Source organism: Lepidochelys kempii, chromosome 10, assembly GCF_965140265.1.
Source record: "Lepidochelys kempii isolate rLepKem1 chromosome 10, rLepKem1.hap2, whole genome shotgun sequence".
Taxonomy (NCBI): domain Eukaryota; kingdom Metazoa; phylum Chordata; order Testudines; family Cheloniidae; genus Lepidochelys; species Lepidochelys kempii.
This window is the reverse complement of record NC_133265.1, coordinates 64,584,220-64,602,349: the sequence shown is the minus strand read 5'-3', so window position 1 is coordinate 64,602,349 and position 18,130 is coordinate 64,584,220. Positions and strand designations below refer to the sequence as shown.

Genomic DNA, 18,130 nt, shown 5'->3' with positions numbered 1-18,130 from the left:
AATCTGCCACTGGCCAAAATATAGGGACGGCCCCTTGGACACTTGGGCTAGCTAGGAGCCATTTCAGTGCCCTGATGTAACTTAGAACAGCCAAAGACCTGTTCTTAATTATACCAGCTGGAAAGGTCCCCCTAGGGCCGTTAAATTGGCTAGGGATTGCTGGAACATAGTGAGCTCCAGCCACAAAGAGCCACCCTCAGCATGCCTCCTCTGGTGGGGAGGAATCATAGAACAGAATCATAGAATATCAGAGTTGGAAGGGACCTCTGGAGGTCATCTAGTCCAACCCCCTGCCCAGAGCAGGACCAATCCCCAACTAAATCATCCCAGCCAGGGCTTTGTCAAGCTTGACCTTAAAAACTTCCAAGGAAGGGGATTCCACCACCTCCCTAGGTAACGCATTCCAGTGTTTCACCACCTTCCTAGTGAAAAAGTTTTTCCTAATATCCAACCTAAATCTCCCCCACTGCAACTTGAGACCATTACTCCTTGTCCTGTCATCTGCTATCACTGAGAATAGTCTAGATCCATCCTCTTTGGATCCACCTTTCAGGTAGTTAAAAGCAGCTATCAAATCCCCCCTCATTCTTCTCTTCTGTAGACTAAACAATCCCAGTTCCCTCAGCCTCTCCTCATAAGTCATGTGTTCCAGACCCCTAATCATTTTTGTTTCCCTTTGCTGGACTCTCTCCAATTTTTCCAGGAGAGAGGAGAAGGTGGCATGTACCCTGCTACACTGGCACCAGCTGTATTCTGATTCAGTTAGGCCAGCTTCCAGTGTGTGAAGCAGCTGGATTGGTGCGCCGAGGATCTAGCTGACTGTGTTTCAACTGCTAGTAGTTAAAGTCCAGAAGGTTGCTACCACCACCAATACGGCTTCTGGTTATGTAGGTTTATCTCCTTCATTGACACTGCCTACCTGTCTTCCAGGAACTACTGCTTATCTCAGCAGTGTTATCACACTGCTGCTCCAGATTTGTCCTTCACATATGGAAGTGAGACATATCTATGTTTACTATACCTGTATCGGGATCATATCAAGGGGTTCCTGGGTTGGTAGCTGGATCCCCATAATGACCATTTTCTCAGATGGAATGTATACAGTCTCTACTTTTCATGTCAAAGGACTTATAATAGTCCACTATAACATCTTTCTTTGCTTGAATGGATGACAAACTGTTATATTCTTTCACCTTTGTAAATAAGGATTCAGAAGTCTTGTTTGCCCTTTTCATAATGACAGGAAGAGTCACAATTTGCAACACTGCCATTTCTTGATGGCTCAGACATTGTATGTTTAATGTGGTAAGACAGTCCCAAACTGCAAAACTTAAATACCATCATGTTCCTAAGCGTGGGCCATGGGGTGTTTGGATCTGGGATTTTGGTCCCATTTCTGATATAGCATTTGGTTCATGAAGCTCAAAAGGGTACTCTGCCCCTCTTGGGTAAGGGCATTATTTTAGAGGATGGCTGCATCACAAGATGAGAGAGCAGAAACTTCAGCACTGCTAGTCACCAGTCACCAAAACTACTCTCTCTAAAATATTGACCTAGCCGACCAGATACAGCCTTAAGCTGGTGAATCTGCAGGCTAATGTTTAAAAAAGGAACTCCTTCATTTCCAGCTATTTAAAGCCACTTGCTATAAAATGTCTTCAAACTTGCAATGATGAGGTACTGCTTCCCATTTCCTGTTCAGTTAATGTCACCTAGACCAGCACTACTACTACCATGCATGAGTACTTGGATGATATTGTTCTCAACAGTGAATAGCAATACACTGCACAAGTGCATACACATTTGCTGTTACAGTAATCTAGTCAGCACCACTCTCTCCCCTGCTGCAACGTTGATATTGTTCTACATCAGCCACTTCCTCCAACAATTGAAATAATAATCCTGACAACTCTTAAGGTCATTCCTGGCAACTCCATGATCCACTGAAATGTACCCTTCCACATGGAATTGTGATAAAGTCTAACACACCAACACTTGCAGCTCATCCAGCGTGGACAACACACTTTCTGTATATCTCTGCTTTGAACATACGAACATAAGAATGACCGTACTGGGTCAGACCAAAGGTCCGTCCAGCCCAATATCCTGTCTGCTAACAGTGGCCAATGCCAGGTGCCCCAGAGGGAGTGAACCTAACAGGTAATGATAAAATGATCTCTCTCCTGCCATCCATCTCCACCCTCTGACAAACAGAGGCTAGGGACACCATTTCTTACCCATCCCGGCTAATAGCCATTAATGGACTTAACCTCCATGAATTTATCTAGTTCTCTTTTAAACCCTGTTATAGTCCTAGCCTTCACAACCTCTTCAGGCAAGGAGTTCCACAGGCTGACTGTGCACTGAGTGAAGAAGAACTTCCTTTTATTTGTTTTAAACTTGCTGCCCATTCATTTCATTTGGTGGCCCCTAGTTCTTATATTATGGGAACAAGTAAATAACTTTTCCTTATTCACTTTCTCCACACCACTCATGATTTTATATACCTCTATCATATCCCCCCTTAGTCTCTTTTTTGCCAAGCTGAAAAGTCCTAGCCTCTTTAATCTCTCCTCATATGGGACCCATTCCAAACCCCTAATCATTTTAGTTGCCCTTCTCTGAACCTTTTTTAATGCCAGTATATCTTTTTTTGAGATGAGGGGACCACATCTATACGCAGTAGTCAAGGTGTGGGCATACCATGGATTTATATAAGGGCAATAAGATATTTTCCGTCTTATTCTCTATCCCTTTTTTAATGATTCCTAACATCCCGTTTGCTTTTTTGATTGCCACTGCACACTGTATGGACGTCTTTAGAGAACTATCCACGATGACTCAAAGATCTCTTTCCTGATTAGTTGTAGCTAAATTAGCCCCCATCATATTGTATGTATAGTTGGGGTTATTTTTTCCAGTGTGTATTACTTTATATTTATTCACATTAAATTTCATGTGCCGTTTTGTGAGCTTGGTATGCATTTTTTGAGATTGGTATGCATTAACTGATTGTGGGTGTCTTTTCCAATAGTTCCACGGAAAAGCAGCAGAAACTGACTGAATCTGTGTGAGTTCCGACTAGGCCTGAGATAATGTAACTGAACTGTGACACCCTGTGCCTGTGTAGTTCCTTCATATTATGTATGCTATGTACAGATCAAATAGAACAACAGGCAACAAGGATGGGAGCCTGATCCAGGAATACAGTAAAATAGTGACTTGCAGGTGCCTCGTGAAACTGAAAAGGAAACTGCAGTCTGCAGCCACTTGGACTGTGGGTAGACCGCTGATGTAGAGAGAAATAAAAATAAGGATTAAGTGTCTGGCTGTATGGGGAAAATAGGCTTGGTTGACAGCTCACTAGAAAACTGGCTCTCCTGTATCAAGAGACTAGAACAGTGTATAATCATAGAACCGATGAGAGAAAAGTCGCAGTTTTACTGACTGTGATGGGAACAGATTGCTTGCCTTTGGAAGTGACAGGTAAGGATACTGAAGGGAAGCTGAAAACAGTCGATGTGTTCTATATGGCACAACCTGAAACACTGCCAGCGACAACTGGCGTGGTACAATGTAAAACTAAAAACTATCCAGTGCTGGCTAAAGTATATGACATTATGAATGAATGGGCTTGTGTGCACACATCATATAAAGGTACACTACAGGTGTATTGGATGGACAAATAACTTCGTTACTTTCTACTTTGAAAGTGTGGCGAATTTTGTTTTAACTGTTAAAAGCAATAACTCACCCAAGGGGTCCTTCTGGAAACATGGAAAGATTGTTCCCACAAACATAACTCAGTGCGCAATACCCTTATTCCAGGGCCCCTACCTCCTTTATTACTATGGGTAGAAGAATTTACTGTGATGGTATCCACTGACTCCTATGGCTATAAACTCCTGCCAGGTTATACTCCATGTGGGTTACACTCCAGGTGGCAAGGGTATGGCCTTTTGCTATGACTTGGGGAGGTGATAGTCTCCTTTTCCTGTGCACCTTTTCTTGTCCTTTTTGATTCTTTCTACAGCTTGTCCTAGCCACTAGTCCAGTGCTCTCAGCATCTCTTACCTATCTCCAGTGTGTCGCCTCTAACCAGTCTGCTCCCCGTTTGATCTCATGAATTCACTCAATGATCCAGTCCAAGTATAGTAATGCCTTATATGTTTCTCTGTTTTGGATATAAACCTACATGGATCCAAACAACTTGTGGAAAAAAATTGCTGAGTTTTGCACCACTCTTAATGAGGGAATAAGGATTTTGTTAAAGCTGCTTCCCCATGAGATGAAGTTAAAGGTCGATGGTCTACTGTTGTTAACTGGTCAGATTTGGGGATGTGCCAGACTGTCTCATTAAAGATAGGTTTCAGAGTAGCAGCCGTGTTAGTCTGTATTTGCAAAAAGAAAAGGAGTACTTGTGGCATCTTAGAGACTAATAATTTTATTTGAGCATAAGCTTTCGTGAGCTACAGCTCACTTCATTGGATGCATTCAGTGGAAAATACAGTGGGGAGATTTATATACATAGAGAAAATCACTCTCGTTACAGTGTGTATGGTAACACCCATTGTTTCATGTTCTCTATGTATATAAATCTCCCCACTGTATTTTCCACTGAATGCATCTGATGAAGTGAGCTGTAGCTCACGAAAGCTTATGCTCAGATAAATTTGTTAGTCTCTAAGGTGCCACAAGTACTCCTTTTCTTTTTTCATTAAAGATAGGAGAAACTGCTCTTGTCTTTTGCCCCTGCAGGTGCCACTAAGAAAACAAACATATAATCACTGAAAAATTAAACAACTCTTGTATTATTGGCTTCTTTGCTAATTATGCTTAATGCCTTTTCAAATGCAGTGGAGCTGTGTGGGGTTTATTTTATTGATCACCTGTCATTTGAATTAATTCTGATTGCATGTTAACATTTATATGGACATGGACTTCCCTCCCCCATTTACCTCTTAGTGCATGTTTTTATAGATGTGAGATTAAATCCTCTGTTTATCCACAGAACATGTACAGCACAAGCTAAGGCAATGCAAGCTTCTCGTTCACTGCCTTTCATGTGTGCCTCAAACCTGACCTGGAAGGACCCATCTTTAGGAGCAAAAGGGGAACTTGGTCTCTGTGGTCCTTTCAATAATTCATCTTCCAAGCTAGTAATTTGTGGTGGTGTGGACACTTATTTGCTAAGGAGAGGACGAAACTATCAAGTCCATTTTCCCATAAGCCAAACGGCCACTCATGGTAACAGCTAGAGCTGGTTGAAAACGTTTGATGGCACAGTTATGGCACAGTTTTCCATTGGAAAATGCTGATTTGAGTAAATCCAGATGTTTCATAAGAACATACTGATTTCACCAATTTTTGACAGAATATTATCAGAATGTTTCATTTTGATAAGGTGTAAATGTTTTGACTTATAAGTCAAAACAAAATATTTTGAAATATTTTTGTTTCACTGAAAATTCCTAAATTTTGACTTCTTGTCCTGATTCGGAATGAACCAAAATTTTGGAGATGCCATGGTTTTGGCCAGTTGTAGTAACAACTGTCTGTCTCTATCAACCTAGGCTGGATTCAAACTAGAAATTGACTTCTCTTCTTTTCAATAAAAAGACTGGTTTCATAAAAGCAGTTATTTTTTCATAATGTACAATTATGTTTAATGTATCCACACAGACATGTTTGGAGTCAGTCTTACATTGTGCTTATCACTTGTCTGCTCCCATTGACTTCTGTGGGAGTGAAAGGTAGCTCAGCACCTCTTAGAATTGGGTCCTTAATATCCAGAGGAATATTTTTCTAATTATTAACTCCCCTTCACACCCAGAAAGTTCCTTTATGTTGACTACTAAGGCTGGAACTTTCAAAGACCCTGAAGTAAAATGCCCAACTCTGACTGACTTTCAGTGGAACATAAGTGTTCTACTCTATCAGACATTTTAGAAGATCTCAGTCTGAATTACTTGATTATTTTAAAACCTATCTTTTGTAACAGGTGACAATTAAGAATAATAGAATGAGATGCAAAGTTTTATGGGATTGTTGGGGCAATTATTTCTATAGTTTAAATGAGAATCTTGTTATAAACTGTGGCACAGACATACAAAAACTTTCCAAACATCATCATTTTTCAGATTTCAAGAAGTTGATGGTTCTACTTGAGTGATAAGATCTCCCATTCAGGGCTCTGTCAGGAAATCATAGACAAGGATGTGTGTTTTTTGTCTCTGTGTATGGGCTACTCATCAGTCTCCATTGTAATTTCTAGTAAGAGACAATAAATTGAATTACTGCTGTTAAGGCACAGTTCAAAACAATCACGTTGAATATTCAGAATTGCATGCTTTTTAAAAAACAGTTTGTACCATGATAAAGGAATTTGAAGGACATAAATCTTCATTTAAATAGTATTAATGGTCTGAACTGAACACACAAAAGCCAGGAAATTCATAGCGCTGGTTGATACACCTTCTATCACTGTCCTTTGAGGTAGCACCACACTCATGTATAAAAGCAGTGACCAGAAGTCTTGTTTTCTCATCAGTACAATGGGGATAATACCTTCTGCAAAATGTTGCATTGTGAGGATTTATCTTTGTGAAGTCCTACAGAAGGAGTAATTGTTTTTTGGTGTCCCAGATAATTATAGGGACTGACTTGTCTAATAGTCTGTCTGAATGACTTAAGAAGTACTAGAAATCTTTCAAATGCCTGTTCCTTTGATTTCCAGACATCAGAGATTCAAATGGTTTGGATAAATGTCTGGACTGACCAGAGCTTCTGTATCTTTGAGGGTCACCATAGACCTAGATGAGATATGAGAGAGCTTGCTTTCTGAAGGATTCCAAAGCACTTTACAAATTGACCTACAAACTATAGAGACAAGGTGGTAAGGCTTTCAACTGGACCAAAGAGACACGTTTTCAGGCTACACCAAATTCTTCTTCAGGGTTGGAAAAGGTTTTCAGAGTGTCACAGCTAAATACAAGATGGAACAGATTCTTTCGCATAAGTATTACAAACCATACGCAGATTATAACAGACACCGCTAGGGTGGTACACTGCTTCTGGTTGAAAATGCAAAATACTACACAACAGTTTTGGGGAGGAAGTTAAAAACAGTCTGTTTAAAAACCACAAGGAGAATATAGGGAGACAATGTAACTGTCAATTGGAATTTGGCCATTACCTGGGGATTATTGGCCCTCTTCTTACACAAGGTTCCATGTGAACTGGGATCTTCTGTGTCCTCAAAAGATCAGAGCTGCTTTAATATCTTGTGTGGAAAATGGCGCCTCCAACAACACAATCTTGTAACTTCATATTGGGGAATTGAAGCCTCAGAGGGAAGAACAACCAGCACCACAAACACAAATCAGCATAGCTGGTGAAAGAGCACAACATATCAAACCACCGCAACTTAAAACAGCAGCCTATTTTGAAGGTTTCTTTGACAGCCTGTACCTGCTGTAGCTTGAAAGATCTGAGATTACAGTACAAGGTTGTCACGGTTCGCATTTAAAAAAATACTTGGATACGTTATTTTAAAATGTCTTTTAAAAAAAATTCAGACCTAGAAAAAAGCCTTCATTTTTGATAGTTAGAAGTTGCTCCTTGTATTTTTGATTGCTTGTCCCTGGGTCTGTATTAATCTTCTACCTTTGCTTTCTACAGTAGAGAATTCATAGAGATCACTTGGATACAGGAGGAGCCTTTTCTCATCCTGCTTTGTTGCCTTTCAGGATCAAATATGAACCAGGCTGTTGCTACTAATTTTCTCATTTTCCACCTCTTTTCCCCCAGCCCCCTCCCCAACCAAAAAATGAAGCTTGCTTGAGAAATTATTTTCTCTACAACTATAGAAACCTGTCAATGCTCAACTATGACAAAAGATGTAAATCTTAATGTACAAAATAAATTTCCAGTGTATAGTACCATAGAAATAATGGAGCCACCCATAATAATGAAAGAGATAGAGGTACTGCATTAGTTTACAAGTAGCGATGTTGCTTTCACCTAATAATCATATTCAGGCTATCACCAGGCCTATTTGCATCATGATATACTGGACACTAGATTGGCTAATGATATACACTATACAATTGCTAAAACTCATTATAGTAGTAATTTAGAAACTGATCAGTGCAATTTGTGCTGAATCAACCAAAATCTTGTTCCCAGTTTCCTTTTAGTTGTTCTACTGATCTTATTTAAACATCTTGTCATTCCTGTATTTGTTTTTGGCATTCAACAATATAAAGAAAGGAATCTCTGGTTGTCTTTTTGGATGACCTGATTCAACCTAAACATGAAACTTCTCTTTAGTTTTAAAAAATTCGCAAAGTTTTCCAGTCACATTGATCAATTTCTTTAACTCTATGACATCTGTTAAAGGACATACAGTCTTGCTGCACCGTCCATAGGAATCTCTATCCCTTTCAAGCAGGTTTTTTTCGGGGGGGGGGGGGGGGCGGGGGCGTTGACATCTCAAAAAGCTTTTGGGCTTTTTGACATCTCAAAAGAAAATTTTAAATGCCAATGATATTTTTATACCTTTTAAAAATGTCTAAAAAAGTTTCAGTGATTTTTTTGTGACTCGCTCTGCTCACACTCAACTTGACATAGAGTTTCAAGGGGCTGTATCAAATCTGCGCCAAAGTTCTCCAACTATCCTAAAGGTTTGTTCTCCTGACTCATCACTATTCACTGTTTGTTTGGTCTAGATGCTCCCCCATGTAATTCTGGTTGATGAGTTATGACTTTGTTTTAAATTACGTTACAGGTAAAATTACATACTCAAAAACCTGTACAACTCTTAGGAAAAATCCCATTTGCTGGGCATTAGTAATCTTTCCACTAAATCCCTTAAAATGGACCCAATATAGTTGGTTAACCTTAGAAGTAAATGCAAGATACATACTTCCCCCCCCAAAGAATTATACATAATAAACTATTCGTTTTATAAGGTGTTTTATTAAAACAGCCAAAAAATTCCAATTCCCCACAACCATGTTTACTCAGAAATAAAGGTTTTCCCAGGCGCCAGATGACAACTGTGGTGCCACTTGCTCTGTTGTCCCACACCAGCCCTTCATTTTAGTGCTGGTTTGGTGGCAGGGTCCGGAAGGTGACAAGCTGCAAATGCATATTTATCCAGCTGAAATATCTGTACCCTTGGCAGGCTCAAGAGACACTGGTTATGGCAGATTTAGACTTCTCTGACTATTTAGCACAGTTGTACAGTTAAGGGGCTATTGGACAATTTTGTCAAATTTGCTATTTTTTAGTGACTCATCTATAATTCTGGGAAAGGAGCACACTGTTAGCCATTTGTGAATAAGTGGAAATCTTCTTGGTCTCATAAGAAGTACTTCTGTGGTTAAGTGGGGTTGTTTCTCCCGTTTGTTTAGGCTTCCTATATAAAATCTTTGTTGTGACCTTAGAATGATCCATATACCATAGTTCCCCATTGGTGGAGCGCTCTTTTTATATTTTTCCCAAAAAAGTGTTTTAAGAGGCAAGGGGCTTAATTACTGTTATGCCTAGTTTACCATGTCATTGTTAATTTAAATAAAACAGGATCCTGTAAATACAGCAGGCAGAGCTAGAGATTCATGTGTGTACATCTAGACTTTACATAAATCACAGATATATAAATGTGATAGTCATAGCTAAGTGTTAAACTGCTTTTATTTTTCCACTTTGGCCCACCTCACCTGCACTCTGCTCACTAATCTCTCTTGGGGCTGCTTTCAATAGACTCTAGAGCAGCTTCAAGCAGCTGCTATTTAAATAAGCAAAAGAGAAACTTCTCTCTCTTCCCCTCACCCCCCACATTAATAGTCTAAGGTGCAGCAGAGAATATTCAGTCCTGCATGTATAGCAGGTGTGCAATATCTGTTTACCTATCAGGCCTATAGATGGGGGCTGGTTACTGTTAGAAAGAGGAGACTCCCAGATTTCTAAAGGGACTACACTTCTATTTTGACGTGAAAATCACAAAATCATTCTATGTAGAATGGTTTATGGGTAACTTTTGGACCTTTTAAAATTTCATTAGTTATCCTTTTCATCTTGTACAGTAGGAATGATAAGAGTATAGTACTGAGAAAGCCCAACTTTACAGGGGGAGGCAAATAAATAGTACCAATAATTTTTTTAAAAAGCATTTTCTTTTTAAATGCTTTATTAAAGCAATATGCAGAATGTGGTACTAAAGACTATATTGGTCCTTGCTTAGGGTGACATGCAGGGCGCACTCATCTCTTCTGCATCCCATATAAATGGCCATCCAAGTTATCACAGCGTCATGTACTGATGCATATAAAATTATGTACCCACACAGTGAAATGCATGTCTCTGAGAGAGGCTGTCAATTGTCCAAGAAAACTTAGCTTTACCTTTTAAAACGGATTTATTTCAAAATTCTAGTTGGTACTAGTGTCAGTCTGCTCTATAACAAAATGCCAAATGTTCTATATTTTCTTCTTTTAATCTAATTTAATCTGTATTAAAGCACCGCACTGGCAGAATTTTCATAATTTTTTTTATACAGGCAACCAATAGAAAATACATAAGTGCTGCAAATATAGTAGCTTGTTCTGAGCAGAAAGTCTTAAAACTTTTAAACTAGTTACAATGGAGAGTGGTAATCCTTCTGATTAAACCTTCCTTCCCATGTTATATGTTGGTTATTATGCAATATTTTTCACTTTCAGCTGAAAACCGTTTTCCCAGAAAATAAGCTAGACCTTGCTTTGTGGAGATGGAAATAAAGGGCTGGTTGTATTGACTAAGTAATCTGTTTTCTTGTGACTCTAAACAAGTGGTAGTTAGAATGTAACACTGGAAACAACTCCCTCCTCCCTCCTCAGGCCCTACGCTACCAGCACTCCCAGCTACCTTCGAGACACCACTGACTTCCTGAGGAAACTTCAATCCATCGGTGATCTTCCTGATAACACCATCCTGGCCACTATGGATGTAGAAGCCCTCTACACCAACATTCCACACAAAGATGGACTACAAGCCGTCAAGAACACTATCCCCGATAACGTCACGGCTAACCTGGTGGCTGAACTTTGTGACTTTGTCCTTACCCATAACTACTTCACATTTGGGGACAATGTATACCTTCAGATCAGCGGCACTGCTATGGGTACCCGCATGGCCCCACAGTATGCCAACATTTTTATGGCTGATTTAGAACAACGCTTCCTCAGCTCTCGTCCCCTAAAGCCCCTACTCTACTTGTGCTATATTGATGACATCTTCATCATCTGGACCCATGGAAAAGAAGCCCTTGAGGAATTCCACCATGATTTCAACAATTTCCATCCCACCACCAACCTCAGCCTGGTCCAGTCCACACAAGAGATCCAATTCCTGGACACTACAGTGCTAATAAACAATGGTCACATAAACACCACCCTATACCGGAAACCTACTGACCGCTATTCCTACCTGCATGCCTCCAGCTTTCACCCTGACCACACCACACGATCCATCGTCTACAGCCAAGCTCTGCGATACAACCGCATTTGCTCCAACCCCTCAGACAGAGACAAACACCTACAAGATCTCTGTCAAGCTTTCTTACAACTACAATACCCACCTGCAGAAGTAAAGAAACAGATTGATAGAGCCAGAAGAGTTCCCAGAAGTTACCTACTACAGGACAGGCCTAACAAAGAAAATAACAGAACGCCACTTGCCGTCACCTTCAGCCCCCAACTAAAACCCCTCCAACGCATTATTAAGGATCTACAACCTATCCTAAAGGATGACCCAACACTCTCACAAATCTTGGGAGACAGGCCAGTCCTTGCCTACAGACAGCCCCGCAACCTGAAGCAAATACTCACCAACAACCACATACCACACAACAGAACCACTAACCCAGGAACTTATCCTTGCAACAAAGCCCGTTGCCAATTGTGCCCACATATCTATTCAGGGGACACCATCACAGGGCCTAATAACATCAGCCACACTATCAGAGGCTCGTTCACCTGCACATCCACCAATGTGATATATGCCATCATGTGCCAGCAATGCCCCTCTGCCATTTACATTGGTCAAACTGGACAGTCTCTACGTAAAAGAATAAATGGACACAAATCAGATGTCAAGAATTATAACATTCATAAACCAGTCGGAGAACACTTCAATCTCTCTGGTCACGCAATCACAGACATGAAGGTCGCTATCTTAAAACAAAAAAACTTCAAATCCAGACTCCAGCGAGAAACTGCTGAATTGGAATTCATTTGCAAATTGGATACTATTAATTTAGGCTTAAATAGAGACTTGGAGTGGCTAAGTCATTATGCAAGGTAGCCTGTTTCCTCTTGTTTTTTCCTACCCCCCCCCCCCCCAGATATTCTGGTTTAACTTGGATTTAAACTTGAAGAGTGGTCAGTTTGGATGAGCTATTACCAGCAGGAGAGTGAGTTTGTGTGTGTATGGGGGTGGGGGGGGATGTGAGAAAACCTGGATTTGTGCAGGAAATAGCCCAACTTGATTGTCATGCACATTGTGTAAAGAGTTGTCACTTTGGATGGGCTATCACCAGCAGGAGAGTGAATTTGTGTGTGGGGGTGGAGGGTGAGAAAACCTGGATTTGTGCTGGAAATGGCCCACCTGATGATCACTTTAGATAAGCTATTACCAGCAGGACAGTGGGGTGGGAGGAGGTATTGGTTCATATTCTCTGTGTATATATAAAGTCTGCTGCAGTTTCCACGATATGCATCTGATGAAGTGAGCTGTAGCTCACAAAAGCTTATGCTCTAATAAATTGGTTAGTCTCTAAGGTGCCACAAGTACTCCTTTTCTTTTTACTGGAAACAACAGTAATTTACTAATCAGGGAGAAAATCATTTGTTACTGAAACATGTTTAAATCCATGTTTATTGCAAAATGGATTTAAAGCACAACTTAAAATATTGGCCTCAACAGATGCTCACAGTTGTAAATTTAATATTTGCATATATATGATGAAGTGATGTAGAGCGGATTTTACTGATTGAGGTCTCTGGAAGGCAGAGATGATAGCAAGAAATGAGTGGGTAAAATTAGCTGGCCACTGATGTCTGAACGGGAACACTGAGATTCTAAACAGATCCCCACCCCACCCACACCCGCTAGGGAAAATAAAATTGGAGGCTAATAAAACATAAAAAATAAATCCAGATATTATGATGGAATTAAAATAATGTATTTGAAAACTTACCTCTGTGTGCCAATACTAAAGTGCTGAATTTCACCCAGCAAGAGTAACATACTGAGTGCTATAGATGCACAATTGTGGGGTGGCAGTCACAAAGTACAGTGCATCACAGACAGAAGCTTTCCCATAAGAACTGGTTTCAAAAACCTACCCTACAAACAGTGAAAATTAAAGTATTTTTGTCCTGTTTACACATGTATGCACATCCTGCTCCTACCTTGTGCTGCATGTGGTAATACATATACTCAGGTAGCTTTAGAGTGGCTGCAGCCAAGCTAATGCTGGTATACTCAGGTGGAAAAAACTCTGCATCTCAAGTTCTGTAACAACAGACTTGGCAGCTCATAAGCCGTGTTCCTGCTGGGAGCAGGTGTCTTCAGTTTCACAAGATTACATTTTATTCATGGGTGCTCAAAATGCACTATAGCTGGTAGCAGGTCAAACAGGACTGAATTTTTAAAAAGACTCTCGTAAGACTTTGGTAATGAGGTTGAGGTGGTTAACAATGACATGTGAAACTAATTACCTGTTTAGTAATGTCACAATAATTCACCCATTCGATTTGACTGGAGCCATGCAGAGCACAGACTCTTACAGACCTGGTTTCCTGTTGTTCAATGATGGTGTGTGAGCTGTTTTGCTAAGAAATGCCCTGACACACCACCCCCTTCCCGAAATCATGTAACTGTTACATCCTGGATTTGAATTTGCTGACTGTAGTAGAGATTCAGGAATTAGACTTGTTTACATGCAGCACATGTTGCTGTGGGAGCAATCTGTTTTCACTCAATAGGATAAACTGGACACCCAATGGAAGAGTTAATTACCTGAGTGCTAATGTTTTCAGACACGTATGTAATGCATCAAAAATATTATTAATACTCAAGTGCTGACTGACTGTGTAAAATCAAATTATCGCTAAAAGTTTTACTGTTGAAATGTGTTTTGGTGTGGCTTGCAAAGATGCAGGTTACAAATGGCAAGGAAACAAGCAATGAATTTCTGAATACAGCCTGTTTTCAATTCCTGAAACAGTAAAATTTTGATCTTGGGTCACATTAGTTGGGGCTCAATTAGCAACCTGATATGATTCCCTGACCGGGTGCCCTCAACACTTACCTTAGGATAAAAAAATGATCCTTCTAAAACTGCGTAAAGGTCAAGGAGAGTTTTAAAATGTTGACTTTTTTACCTTTATTCTGCAAGCTTTTTAAGTATAATAGTTTCCAGCTCATAAATCACTTAGTTGGTCTGAATTTGCTGCTGTCACTTGATTATATCAAGAGACGAATCTTTCCAAACAGCCAGCTCTTTCCTACATGCCTGATCTAAAACCCACTGAAGTCACTGATTGTCTTTCTGTCAGACCCTAATCATGCCACTATTGAGAAGTATGTGTGGTCTAGCCATTAAAAAAAATAAAATAATGCATTACAATAAGAAATAAGTTTCATACCACCAAGCAAAGGCAGGGGCGATGGTTTCAGAGCTGGAGAAATTGAGGTTGGTTGCCTGCTTGTGTACAGAGGACCCCAGAAGCGTGAGGGTGTGCTCCTGAAGATTAGTACCTGTCTGGGAAGTGAAAAATCACTCTCTTAAATAAAGGTATTGAAAAGCATAGACGGCTTCATCAAAACTAGGCCTGCTGTATTTGTCTGGGCTGAGTCCCATTTCTAGCTAGTCTCAAATGTGTTCAGCAGCCCAGTGGAAACTAGGCATGCATACTTTTCACCAGGCTGGTTCTAGGGGTGGACACAAAGGGTGGTTGCCATGGGCACCAACTTCTGAGGTGAACAGTTGTGCAGTGCTGCTTAGCTCTTGGCTTTTTGGGGGCATAGGGGACTCGGTAGAGGGGGAGAGGCAGGGTCAGCCGAAAATATTTTCTGCTTTGGCTTACAGAATGGCTAAGGCTGCTCCTGCCTTTCACTCACAAGTTTTAAAGGCACTGACCAGGAAACCTTCCCTTTTCACCCAGCCCAATTGTACTATGTAGGATGCATGTGTACATCCTGCAGGAAATGGATTTACCCTGTATGCAAAGCTTCCTAAGACAGGCAGCCTCACAATTCAGAATGATAAATGTTAAAGTAAACCTTTAACAGACGCTTCAGGATGAAAAGTGCACTGCAGGTTGTTGCATATTTGATGCCTAGGAGATATCAGGAGGGCAGGTTAACCTCTTTTAGTGAAATTATATTGTTCTGAAAAATGATATTGGAAAGCCCCATGCTGGAGTCTGAGAAGCCTAAGGGGCTATAGGGAATGGAGATGATGGGAAAACTGAAAAATGGCCCAAGTATTCAATTGACAATTTTGAATGCAAGTTCTAATTTAGCTTTATTTTCTCAGGAAAGAAGGTGAAAACAGTCTAGAACAGGTATCAACAACCCAGATTCAGGTACATTTTTTCTTATTATTACTTATGACAGTACCTACTATGCTGTGCTAGGCTTTCAAGCACCCATGAGTATGGGCCCTGCCCCAAAGATTTTATAATCTGAGATGGGGTAGGCAAACGTTTTGGCCCGAGGGCCACATTGGGGAATACAGATTGTATAGCAGGCCATGTCAAGTTGCAGTGGGGGAGGTTTAGATTGGATATTAGGAAAAACTTTTTCACTAAGAGGGTGGTGAAACACTGGAATGCGTTACCTAGGGAGGTGGTAGAATCTCCTTCCTTAGAGGTTTTTAAGGTCAGGCTTGACAAAGCCCTGGCTGGGATGATTTAACTGGGAATTGGTCCTGCTTCGAGCAGGGGGTTGGACTAGATGACCTTCAGGGGTCCCTTCCAACCCTGATATTCTATGATTCTATGATTCTATGTTTCAGAGTAACAGCCATGTTAGTCTGTATTCGCAAAAAGAAAAGGAGTACTTGTGGCACCTTTCTACACCCCCGCCCCGCCGACGCTCTGGTTAAACTTGGATTTATGCTGAAAATGACCCACCTTGATTATCATGCACATTGTAAGGAGAGTGGTCAGTTTGGATGAGCTATTGCCAGCAGGAGAGTGAGTTTGTGTGTGTATGGGGGTGGGGGGGGGGTGAGTAAACCTGGATTTGTGCTGGAAATGGCCCACCTTGATTATCATGCACATTGTAGGGAGAGTGGTCGCTTTGGATAAGCTATTACCAGCAGGAGAATGAGTTTTTGTGTGTGTGTTTTTTTTAAAAAAGGGGGTGGGGGGTGAGAAAACCTGTATTTGTGCTGGAAATGGCCCACCTTGATTTTCATACACATTGTGAGGAGAGTGGTCACTTTGGATAAGCTATTACCAGCAGGAGAGTGAGTTTGTGTGTGTGGTTTTTGGAGGGGGGTGAGAAAACCTGGATTTGTGCTGGAAATGGCCCAACTTGATGATCACTTTAAATAAGCTATTACCAGCAGGAGAGTGGGGTGGGAGGGGGTATTGTTTCATGGTCTCTGTGTATAAAAAGATCTTCTGCAGTTTCCACAGTATGCATCCGATGAAGTGAGCTGTAGCTCACGAAAGCTCATGCTCAAATAAATTGGTTAGTCTCTAAGGTGCCACAAGTACTCCTTTTCTTATAGCAGGCCATGAATACTCACAAAACTGGGGTTGGAGTGCGGGAGGGGGTGAGGGCTCTGGGGTGGGGCTGGGGATGAGGAGTTTGGTTTCAGAGCCAGAAAAATTGAGGTTGCTTGCCTAATTGTGTACAGAGGACTCCAGGGTGTAGGAGGGAGCTCTGGGCTGGGATCGAGGGGTTTGGAGGGTGGGGTGGGGGATCAGGGCTGGGGCCAGGGGTGCAGGTTCTGGTTGGGGGGGGCGGGCTCTGGAGTGGGGCTGGGGATGAGAGGTTTGGGGTGCAGGAGGGTGCTCTGTCCTGGGATCAAGGAGTTTGGAGAGCAGAAGTAGGATCAGGGCGGGGGCAGGGGGTTGGGGTGTGGGGAGAGGCTCAGGGGTGCAGGCTCCAAGCAGCGCTTACCTCAAGCGGCTCCCAGAAGCAGTGGCATGTCCCTTCTCCGGCTCCTACACGTGGTGTGGCCCCTGACCCTGCGCCCTGCAGCTTCCAGGAGCCATGTGGTGCGGCCCCCAACCCAATGCCCCGGCTGGAGTGCCGGAGCGGGACAAGCTCTAGAAGCTCGCGGTACGGCTTAAAACGGCTCATGGGCCATAGTTTGCCCATTCCTGATCTAAGAGGTGCATACTTAATTTATCCTATTTATGCTTTTAGCTTCGTTCAATGTAATCCCATTGGCCCATCCTCTTTCATTCTCTATTTGTCAATAACAAAATAAACCTGCACATGCAAATATTTCTTTTAGTGTATAGGAAGACAGAATCACTTTCCACTCGATCAGTAAATATCTGGCTATCCTACACTCAAGAAAAATAAATGAGTCTGGTATACTGACGGCCTTTCTGGCTCTGCACGTTCTTTTTTTTATGCTGGCTGTCTCATCACAACCAGCGGTAGACATGGAAACTAATTCATTGTTTTAGATTAAGTTTCAGTGACGCTTGTTCTGTATGTATTGGAAATGGCACTTTCACATCCAACCAGAGGCTGACAAATGAGACTATTAAGAGTAATTTTTTCAAGAGGCGATCACTGCTGGTGTTGGGGAAATCAAAGGTATCAACACCCAGACTTTGGGAAACTTACCTAAACCTCCTGAGGCTAAATCTAAACCTGCTAAGAATTTGGCTAGAAATCTTCTGAGAATAGACTTTCTCATGAGATTCCTCTCATATCCTGACAGAATTTCTTGGAATATTTCATCTCTTTTGTTCTCAGTCCCCACAGGAAGAGGCCTCTGAAAATGAGCTGGGGGAGGGGGCGAAATAGATCAGCAAAGAAAGAGATTAGTTGTCAAAACTATTTTACATTTCAGAGTTTAGTTAAGGTTCTATAATACTCACTCACTGAA

At 41.4% G+C, this 18,130-nt stretch overlaps 1 long non-coding RNA gene across 1 annotated transcript in view; it reads left to right on the top strand.

The window, feature by feature from the left end:
- LOC140894955 (uncharacterized) overlaps window positions 1-18,130 on the top strand; it is a 228,234-nt gene that overhangs the window by 69,480 nt on the left and 140,624 nt on the right. Inside the window, exon 2 of the long non-coding RNA XR_012154013.1 lies at window positions 15,587-15,635. This is a non-coding gene — a long non-coding RNA (uncharacterized lncRNA). The remainder of the gene's footprint in view (window positions 1-15,586; window positions 15,636-18,130) is intronic.